Source organism: Triticum urartu, chromosome 5 (genome assembly GCF_003073215.2).
Source record: "Triticum urartu cultivar G1812 chromosome 5, Tu2.1, whole genome shotgun sequence".
In the NCBI taxonomy this organism is placed as follows: Eukaryota; Viridiplantae; Streptophyta; class Magnoliopsida; order Poales; family Poaceae; genus Triticum; species Triticum urartu.
In genome coordinates, this window is record NC_053026.1 from 80,985,746 (window position 1) to 80,997,297 (window position 11,552).

Consider the following 11,552-nt stretch of genomic DNA (forward strand, 5'->3'; position numbering starts at 1 on the left):
TTCTTGTTCAATGGACGGTAGTCAACACAAATTCGGTCCCTTCCATCCTTCTTCTTCACAAAAAGAACTCCACAACCCCACGGAGAAGAACTAGGTCGGATGAGACCCATACGTTCTTGAATATCGAGTTGTTTCTTCAGCTCCTTCAACTCTTCAGGTCCGAGCTTGTAGGGACGCTTGCACACTGGTTCCGTGCCAGGATCAAGATCGATGACGAATTCAACTGGCCGGTGCGGAGGCATTCCTGGAAGCTCTTCTGGAAAGACGTCTTGATATTCGCAAACGACTGGAATTTGAGAGATGGCATCCAGTTCACCCTTCTCATTGAGAGAAAACAGACGGATGGTATTATCCCGAGCAACAAAGACAATTACATCCTCAGACGAATGAGTCAATTGAATCTACCTGGCTGCACAATCAAGCTGAGCCTTGTGCTTAGAAAGCCAATCCATCCCGAGAATAAGATCAATATCCGAGTTACCAAGGACCATTAGAGAAGCCAGAAACTTGAAATCACCCATCATGATAGAAATATCTGGAATCTCGTGGTTAGCGAGCAGACATTTACCCGGAGAAACAACTGCTAACGGTTTATGCATAACTTGGGAAGACAACTCATGCTTAGATGCAAAAGGTTTCGAGATGAAACAATGCGATGCACCAGTGTCAAAAAGTACTTTTGCCTCTGATACCAACTTGTAACACCCTCGATGCAGGCTATATCTCCCACGTGTCGAGGCACGACTTAGAGGCATAACCGCATTGAAAGCAATGTCGCAAGTCAGGAAATCATCACTCATCCCATGTACATAAATAAGATAAAGGGGAGGTACATAGTTGGCTTACACTCGCCACGTCACATCAAAGTACATAAATAACATCCATCATACAAATCACTCATGGCCCGACTATGGTGCCAAAATAGAAAAGACCCCCAACATGCGACAAGGCCCTGAATCGATAACCCCAACTAGGCACCACTACTGATCATCCGGAAAAGACACGTAGTATCGCTGAGAGTCCTCGTCAAACTCCCACTTGAGCTCGTAATCGTCAACTGGAGCATAAACACCTGGACCTGCATCTGGAGTTGTAGTATCTGTGAGCCACAGGGGCTCAGCAATCTCACACACACGCGATCAAGACTATTTAAGCTTATAGGACAGGTACGGCAATATAAGTGGAGCTGCAGCAAGCGACTAGCATATATGGTGGCTAACTTATACGCAAATGAGAGCGAGAAGAGAGGGCGAATCATGAGCGAGAAACTAGAAGGAACAACCTGCGCAAGCATTACTCCAACACCGTGTCCACTTCCCGGACTCCGCCGAGAAGGGGCCATCACGGTAACACACACGGTTGATTCATTTTAATTAAGTTTACTTAAAATTATCTACAACCGGACATTAACAAATTCCCATCTGCCCATAACCGCGGGCACGGCTTTCGAAAGTTCAATCCCTGCAGGGGAGTCCCAACTTAGCCCATGACAAGCTCTCACGGTCAACGAAGGAAAAGACCTCCTCCCAAGACGTTCCGATCAGACTCGGTATCTCGGTAACTCAAGACACTTCGACAGGTTAAAACAAGACCAGCAACACCGCCCGAATGTGCCGACAAATCCCGATAGGAGCTGCACATATCTCTTTCTCAGGGCACACTCAGATTGTCCTAGGTACGGGTAGGCCAGCCCAGAGTTGCCCCTGGTGGCCACTGGTAGCTGACAGGTGGACCAACACTCAGAGGAGCACTGGCCCGGGGGGGTTAAGATAAGATGACCCTTGAGTCTGCAGAACCCAAGGAAAAGAAAAGGCTAGGTGGCAAATGGTAAAACCAAGGTTGGGCATTGCTGGAAAAGCTTTAATCAAGGCGAAATATCAAGGGGTTCCCATTATAACCCAACCGCGTAAGGAACGCAAAATCTGGGAACATAACACCGATATGACGGAAACTAGGGCGGCAAGAGTGGAACAAAACACTAGGCGAGAGGCCGAGCCTTCCACCCTTTACCAAGTATATAGATGCATTAAGATAACATAGCAATATAGTGATATCCCAACAAGCAAATAAAATATGTTCCAATAGGAACGGCTCCAATCTTCACCTGCAACTAGCAACGCTATAAGAGGGGCTGAGCAAAGCGGTAACATAGCCAATCAACGGTTTGCTAGGACAAGGTGGGTTAAAGGTTCAATCATGCAATTGGGAGGCTGACAAGCAAATGGTAGGCATCGTAGCAGTGGCAAAGCAAAAGAGCGAGCAAACTAGCATAGCAAAGATAGTAGTGATTTCGAGGGTATGATCATCTTGCCTACACAGTTGTCAGAGTTGATTGGATCCTCACAAGAAAACTCAACGGGCTCCTCGGTAGCGAACTCGTCTCCCGGCTCTACCCAGCAAGACAAACAAGCAACAAGGATACAATCAACCACGTGCAAGACCAAGCAATATGATGAAATGATGATATGCTATGCGGGATGCGATGCGGGATGCAAAATGCAAGATGTGACAGGAAATGCATGAACCTGGCCTCAACTTGGAATTCCAAGGGTGCCACTGGATAGAGGGGATGAAATCGCTTGAAAACGATATAAAGATCATTGGAATCGGAGTTACGGTTTGGAAATGGCAAGCGTTTTAAGATAGGACACCGGTCTGCGATTTACAGCAAGTAGGCTCCTAAATGCGACGAAATGAACATGCTACAGCCACCAAACATAAAAAAAAAGACATGGCAGTGATGTACACAAGATGGTTAACAAAACACTAGCACTGAGACATAGGCAAATTCATCCATTAAGGGGTTCAAACAAGCATGGCAAAAATGAATATGCAAAACAGATTCCAGGCTTCGTGAAATTAACACTAGCCTGAAATTTCAGATGACGAAGCCCTCTTCGGAGCAGCAAAACAACATGATACATGACCTGAACATGACAATTAAGAACATGGCATGGAGCTACTCAACCAGCTTAACAAAAGACCCAAAGTGACCTGGGGTCAAAAGGGTTCACAAAATACTCTACCGAGCTCACGAACATAGCTCGAACACAATCAGTTTTCAGACTTAGTGAAAACTGAGACATGCAGAAATTTAACTCACGAAGGCATGTAAACGAGCTCGATGCACTCACCATAGTGCAAGTCATAGCAAGGCAAGCATATAACCAGCAAGAAGGCACAATATGCTAGCTACACATGGCAAGAACAAAGGCATAGCATGCATGGAACACTAACGGTAGCATCGGCAAAATCGCAAACAAGTTGACGATCTGCCCAGATTAACAACGAAGCAAAAGTTGAGCTCGATTGAGTCAACCTAGAGCACTCCACATATGTAAACAAAGACATGGATGGATAGAGCATAACATAAATATCAAAACTCCCTTACTGATCATCCTCAAAAGAGGCACGTATCACTAGGAAACAAGCTGGACATATAGCATCATGAACTAACATATCCCAGACAGTGAAAATCACTAAGTCCCTGAAATCAGCAATCTCAGGTACCTCTCTTCGCAAGCTTGCACAAGACAACACACACATCCTAAAAATGCATGGGTGGCACCTCTGAAAAGAAGACAAAATGCTTAACAATTCATCCCAAAGGGGCACAGGCATATCATGCACGAATTAAACATGGCAAAAATGACAAAAGTGCATGATGAACTAACGGATCTGCAATTTAACTCACGAAGCCTCCTTCTAACAGCATTTTGGGCAACAAGATGACCTCAAATGCAAATGATGCAATGGAATGAAATGATGTACATGTCGAGACGAAGATTTTGATATATCATATGCCCAAAACGGAGCTACAGTTGCGGAGATATCATCAGTCAAAGATTGCTCGAAAATTAGGGTTTCGGGAGGAGAAAGTCAACCGAAATATCCCAGATCCAGATCTGGATCGGGCACGGATACCGAGGCGGCGACGGTACTGTTCACCGGCGATGACGGGGAAGGAGGCAGCGGCCGGCGACGAGGGGACCGGAGGGCGGGGCGGCGGCCGGCTGGCGACGAGACGGCGGCGGTGCCGTAGGGCGGCGCGCGCGCGCGGGGCCGGGGAGCCGCGGCGGCTGCCGACGACGAGGTCCGGTCGGGGCGCGGCGGCCCGTGGCGGTGCCGGCCACCGGCGCCGGAGGTGGCGGCGGCGTAAGGAGGAGGAGGCGGCGGGGGAACTGCGGGCCCGGAGGGCCCCTCGTGGGCCTGGCGGGCCCCGGGCGTCGGCGGCGAACTGGGGACCCGCGGCGCCATGTGGCGGCTCGCGGTTCGTCGCAGACGGCGGCGGACGTTGTCCGGCCGGGGCGGACACGTCCGTCGGCGCGGTGGAGCTGTTTTTTTTTCGGGGTAGGGTTTGGACGGGAAGACGAGATCCGAAATGGAGGGGGTATATATAGGCATAAGTGGAGCTAGGAGAGTCCAAATGAGGTGCGGTTTTCGCCCACGCGATCGTGATCGAACGCTCTAGGACATGAAGCAGAGTTTGGTGGGTTTTGGGCCAAATTTGGGGGGTGTTGGGCTGCAACACACACGAGGCCTTTTCGGTCCCTCGGTTAACCGTAGGAGTATCAAACGAAGTCCAAATGACATGAAACTTGACAGGCGGTCTACCGGTAGTAAACCAAGGCCGCATGACAAGTCTCGGTCCAATCCGGAAATGTTTAACCCCACACATGAAAGAAATCTAGAAATGGCCACCGGAGGAGAACGAAGCGCCGGAATGCAAAACGGACAACGGGGAAAATGCTCGAATGCATGAGATGAACATGTATGCAAATGCAATGCACGAGATGACATGATAAGAGATGCACGAAAAGAAAAACAACACACGGAGACAAAGACCCGAACCCGAGAAATAAATATAACTTAGCGCCGGAGACGGCAAGAGTTGGATACAAATATGGAAAGTAAATCTGGGGCGTTACATTTATAAATAAATCCACCAGCCAAAGTAGCATATCACCACATACTCTGATACAGGAAACCATAAATCCACTCTCAGCGCCAACATTGTTGGGTAAGAGATGAGTAGTCTATGAAAATTATCCTTTTAGCTTTGTCATAGTAAGATCGGGAGGTATCAGGATCCCATGTGATACAGCTTGTCTAAAAGATCGTAAGATCTTAGCTTACCATTCCGCGTTGAAAAATCTAGCCGAGTCTTAGATTATAGCTGAAACTGCCATGGAGTCGAGGTAACCAACCGCATCAAATCCTGCAGCTTTGTTTGCGCATTCCACACTGAAAGCCAGCTACATGTGTAGAACTTAAGGTTACTGTCATGGTGCCTTTTTACACTGTCTCGGTGCATGCACTGCCCTCAAGATACATAAAGGAGAATATTGCTTAGTAGTGTTCGTAATTGTGAGGAGGCTCGAGGAAAACACGCTCTCTTCATCAACAATAGTAACGGTCGATCTTCTAGCAAAACCACCAATCAGCCAGGATTATAACCAACACCAGACAACAAAGTAAGAGAAAAACATGCTAAGATAAAGGTGTGGGAAAGCAACCAACAAAGTTCACATGCTTCAAGCAAGAAAGACAACAAACATTTAGCTAAAGACGTTGAAGCCCTCTTTCGCGGACGAAGCACCATGGACTAGGTACATGCCAACTCTGGAGGAGAAAGGACAACCGGCATTGAGAGGGTATACCATCTCCAAACAACTAAGGACACCGGCACGACACAACCACCCAATTCCATCTCCCAAGAAGACCCATATCTCCTCGTCTAGCTCGAAAAGCGCTGCACTGTTGGAAGATGGAGTTGCTCCACCTAATACAAGAATGGATATTGTCAGAAGGTGTAGAGAAGATCGGTGCACACCCGACACGTTGAGGGTGACTCACATTGAACAAACCAAGGCCAATGCCCATCCCATGACCAGACCACAAAGGAGGGAATACTTTGGATGTTCTATTGTATCCTTGCCTTGAAAAAGGCCACACCGCTCACCACATTTACATCACTATTTGTTTAATTTTACTGTGGCACATGTGGTCTCTCTTGTTACATTAGAGCATCTATAGTCAGACTCCCTATACTGATCAGGAAGACGACCCGGTAAGTGACCGGGCACTTTTCCCGACCCAATTGGGCCGAGTGGCACCCTCATACCCACTCCTCATATATGTCGCGGATATGAGGCAGCCCGGACACGTCCACCGTATCATCCCGTCCCACCTGACCCGCATGGACCCTACTCCGTCCCCGCTAAAAACCCCACCCATACCAAACCCTAGCTTCACTCTCTCACTCTCCGCTCCGCTCTTCATCGATTCCCCTCCCCATTCCGTTCCAAAGCACTGGTAGTGGTAGCGGTGCCGGATCTAGCAAATAAGACGACTAGGACAATTCGTCCGCGAAGTGGATGTAGGCAATGACGAGGAGTTGGCTCTCTGAAATTGCGCTGAAGTGCTTGCGGGTCGACACGGGCGGCAACTCGGGTTCCGCTCCGTGCCCTGTCACCAGGCGCCGCAGCGCGAACACTGGCAATAGCCCGTCGCGCACTGTGCTCAGCTCCGCGAGCTCAGCCAACTCAGCTCGGCTGGCTCGACGCTCACCTCCTCCCCCTCCGGCGGCTACTCCACATGATCATCGGTGGGTTCTCATCCCTACACCACTGGTGCCACAGACGAGGATGCTAGATTTGGCGGCATGCACCACCTGCCGCGAGAGGCAACATCCTAAGGAGAGGGCAACGATGGCATAGGTGGCCACATCCTCCTCCCGCCCCTAACGCAGATTGCCGGAGCCCGATGCGGAGGACAAGCTCCTTGCAATGTTCTCTGCCACTCGCTCATGATGGCATAGAGGTGCGATCGCCGACTCCTTGGGAAGAACGGCAAGACACTCCGGCTTGGTATGAATCGAGCAATCGGAGCGTGAAGAGGCAGAGAAGGCGGCGGTGGCAGTGAAAGCCGCCAAGGTGGGAAAGTAGCAGAACCACACCATCCGGAGGACGGCCGGCTACAACGACTCTTCATCCGACGACCCACCATCCCTCCGCCGCCGAAGCCTACACGAAGGGTTGGAGACGCTTTGGTGACTGAAAGGGCAAATGACCAAAGAGGAAGTGGTGAAGATGCTTGGCCCGCCCACTCCATCTCTGTTTGCATTTTTTTAGTAATTTTAGTTTAGATCTTTGTCCATTCCTCGGTTCAATTGTGATGTTTAAACTGTGTCTTTTGGTCTGCATTAACTGTCATGTTTTTGCCATTTGTACTACGTCTGTTTGTTCTATGTTTCGGAATTTCATTGATCATCTACGTTGTTTCTATCATGTAGCATGGATTGTATGGATTTACGGTATCGAATATGAGGTCCATGATTGTGGACGCGGTGATTTGAGGATTGACCTGGTCACTGTCCATGGATACACCCACACACTTCTGCGGCCGTATAAGGTGCGGGATTTGATATATCCGAATGTAGATGCTTTAAGAAAGAGCATGTGAGGGAAAGGAGCACAAACTTGGAAAGTTATTCTAGGGGTCGAGCACCTTAAAAACACTCATATTTTTTTAGAGAAAAGGACAGACCCCCGACTTTATAAATAAATCCACCAGCCAGAGTAGCACATCACCACATACTCTAATACAGGAAACCATAAATCCACTCTCAGCGCCAACATTGTTGGGTAAGAGATGAATAGTCGATGAAAATTATCCTGGTAGCTTTGTCGTGGTAGGATCAGGAGGTATCAGGATCCCATGTGATACAGCTTGTCTAAAAGATCGTAAGATCTTAGCTTACCATTTCGCGTTGAAAAATTCAGTCGAGTCTTAGATTATAGCTGAAACTGCCATGGAGTCGAGGTAACCAACCGCATCAAATCCTGTAGCTTTGTTTGCGCATTCCACACTGAAAGCCAGCTATACTTGTAGAACTTAAGGTTACTGCCATGGTGGCTTTTTACACTGTCTCGGTGCATGCACTATCCTCAAGATACATAAAGGAGAATATTTCTTAGTAGTGTTCGTAATTGTGAGGAGGCTCCAGGAAAACACGCTCACTTCAGCAACAACAGTAACAGCCGATCTTCTATCAAAGCCACCAATCAGCCAGGATTATAACCAACACCAAACAACAAAGTAAAAGAAAAACATGCTAAGATAAAGGTGCGGGAAAGCAACCAACAAAGTTCACATGCTTCAAGCAAGAAATACAACAAACATGGAGCTAAAGACGTTGAATCCCTCTTTTGCGGACGAAGCACCATGGACTAGGTACATGCCAACTCTGGAGGAGAAAGGACAACCGACATAGACAGGGTATGCCATCTCCAAACAATTAAGGACACCGGCACCACACAACCACCCAATTCCATCTCCCAAGAAGACCCATATCTCCTCGGCTAGCTCGAAAAGCGCCGCACTGTTGGAAGATGGAGTTGCTCCAACTAATACAAGAATGGATATTATCAGAAGGTGGCCACATAGATAAGATCAGTGCACACCCGACACGTTGAGGGTGACTCTCCTCGAACAAAGCAATGCCAATGACCATGACTAGACCACAAAGGAGGGAATACTTTGGATGTTCTATTGTATCCTTGCCTTGAAAAAGGCCACACCGCTCACCACATTTACATCACTATTTGTTTAATTTTACTGTGGCACATGTGGTCTCTCTTGTTATATTAGAGCATCTACAGTCAGACTCCCTATACTGATCAGGAAGATGACCCGGTAAGTGTCCGGGCACTTTTCCCGACCCAATTGGGCTGAGTGGCACCCCTCATACCCACTCCTCATATATGTCGCCGATATGAGGCAGCTTGGACACGTCCACCGTATCATCCCGTCCCACCTGACCCGCACGGACCCTACTCTGTCCCCGCTAAAAACCCCACCCAGACCAAACCCTAGCTTCAATCTCTCACTCTTCGCTCCGCTCTTCATCGATTCCCCTCCCCATTCCGTTCCAATGTTGAGCACTGGTAGTGGTAACGGTGCCGGATCTAGCAAATAGGATGACTAGGACAATTCGTCCGCGAAGTGGATGCAGGCAATGACGAGGAGCTGGCTCTCTAAAATTGCGCTGAAATGTTTGCGGGTCGACACGGGCGGCAACTCGGGTTCCGCTCCGTGCCCTGTCACCTGGCGCCGCAGCACGGACACTGGCAATGGCCCGTCGCGCACTGTGCTCAGCTCCGCGAGCTCGGCCAGCTCAGCTCGGCTGGCTCGACGCTCACCTCCTCCCCCTCCGGTGGCTGCTCCACATGATCATTGGTGGGTTCTTGTGCCCACACCACCGGTGCCCCGGACGAGGATGCTAGAATTGGCGGCATGCACCACCTGCCGCGAGAGGCAACATCCTAAGGAGAGGGCAACGATGGCATAGGTGGCCACATCCTCCTCCCGCCCCTAACGCAGATCGCTGGAGCCCGATGCGGAGGACAAGCTCCTTGCAATGTTCTCTGCCACTCGCTCACGATGGCATAGAGGTGCGACCGCCGACTCCTTGGGAAGAACGGCAAGACACTCCGGCTTGGTATGAATCAAGCAATCGGAGCGTGAAGAGGCGGAGAAGGCGGCGGTGGCAGTGAAAGCTGCCAAGGTGGCAAAGTAGCAGAACCACACCGTCCGGAGGACGGCCGGCTACAAGGACTCTTCATCCGATGACCCACCATCCCTCCGCCGCCGACGCCTACACGGAGGGTTAGAGACGCTTTGGTGACCGAAAGGGCAAATGACCAAAGAGGAAGTGGTGAAGATGCTTGGCCCACTCCATCTCTGTTTGCATTTTTTTAGTAATTTTAAGATCTTTGTCCATTCCTCGGTAGAATTATGATGTTTAAATTGTGTCTTTTGGTCCGCATTAACTGTCATGTTTTTGCCATTTGTACTACGTCTGTTTGTTCTATGTTTCGGAATTTCATTGATCATCTACGTTGTCTCTATCATGTAGCATGGATTGTATGGATTTACGGTATCGAATATGAGGTCTATGATTGTGGACGTGGTGATTTGAGGATTGACCTAGTCACTGTCCATGGATGCACCCAGACACTTCTACAGCCGTATAAGGTGCGGGATTTGATATATCCGACCGTAGATGCTTTAAGAAAGAGCATGTGAGGGAAAGGAGCACAAGCTTGGAAATTATTTTGGCGGACAAGCACCTTAAAAACACTCATATTTTTTGAGAGAAAAGGATAGACCCCCGAATTTATAAATAAATCCACTAGCCAGAGTAGCACATCACCACATACTCTGATGCAGGAAACCATAAATCCACTCTCAGCGCCAACATTGTTGGGTAAGAGATGAGTAGTCTATGAAATGTATCCTTTTAGCTTTGTCGTGGTACGATCAGGAGGTATCAGGATCCCATGTGATACAGCTTGTCTAAAAGATCGTAAGATCTTAGCTTACCACTTCGCGTTGAAAAATCCAGCCGAGTCTTAGATTATAGCTGAAACTGCCATGGAGTCGAGGTAACCAACCGCATCAAATCCTGCAGCTTTGTTTGCGCATTCCACACTGAAAGCCATCTACACTTGTAGAACTTAAGGTTACTGTCATGGTGCCTTTTTACATTGTCTCGGTGCATGCACTGCCCTCAAGATACATAAAGGAGAACATTGCTTAGTAGTGTTCGTAATTGTGAGGAGGCTCCAGGAAAACACGCTCTCTTCAGCAACAACAGTAACGCTCGATCTTCTAGCAAAGCCACCAATCAGCCAGGATTATAACCAACACCAAACAACAAAGTAAAAGAAAAACATGCTAAGATAAAGGTGCGGGAAAGCAACCAACAAAGTTCACATGCTTCAAGCAAGAAAGACAACAAACATTGAGCTAAAGACGTTGAATCCCTCTTTCGCGGACGAAGCACCATGGACTAGGTACATGCCAACTCTGGAGGAGAAAGGACATGTGGCATAGACAGGGTATGCCATCACCAAACAACTAAGGACACCGGCACGACACAACCACCCAATTCCATCTCCCAAGAAGACCCATATCTCCTCGGCTAGGTCGAAAAGCGCCGCACTATTGGAAGATGGAGTTGCTCCACCTAATACAAGAATGGATATTGTCAGAAGGTGGCCACATAGAGAAGATCAGTGCGCACCCGACACGTTGAGGGTCACTCTCCTTGAACAAACCAAGGCCAATGCCCATGACTAGACCACAAAGGAGGGAATACTTTGGATGTTCTATTGTATCCTTGCCTTGAAAAAGGCCACACCACTCACCACATTTACATCACTATTTGTTTAATTTTACTGTCGCACATGTGGTCTCCCTTGTTATATTAGAGCATCTAGAGTCGGACTCCCTATACTGATCAGGCAGACGACCCGGTAAGTGACCGGGCACTTTTCCCGACCCAATTGGGCTGAGTGGCACCCCTCATACCCATTCCTCATATATGTCGCCGATATAGGCAGCTCGGACACGTCCACCGTATCATCCCGTTCCACCTGACCCGCACGGACCCTACTCTGTCCCCATTAAAAACCCCACCGAGACCAAACCCTAGCTTCACTCTCTCACTCTCCGCTCCGCTCTTCATCAGTTCCCCTCCCCATTCC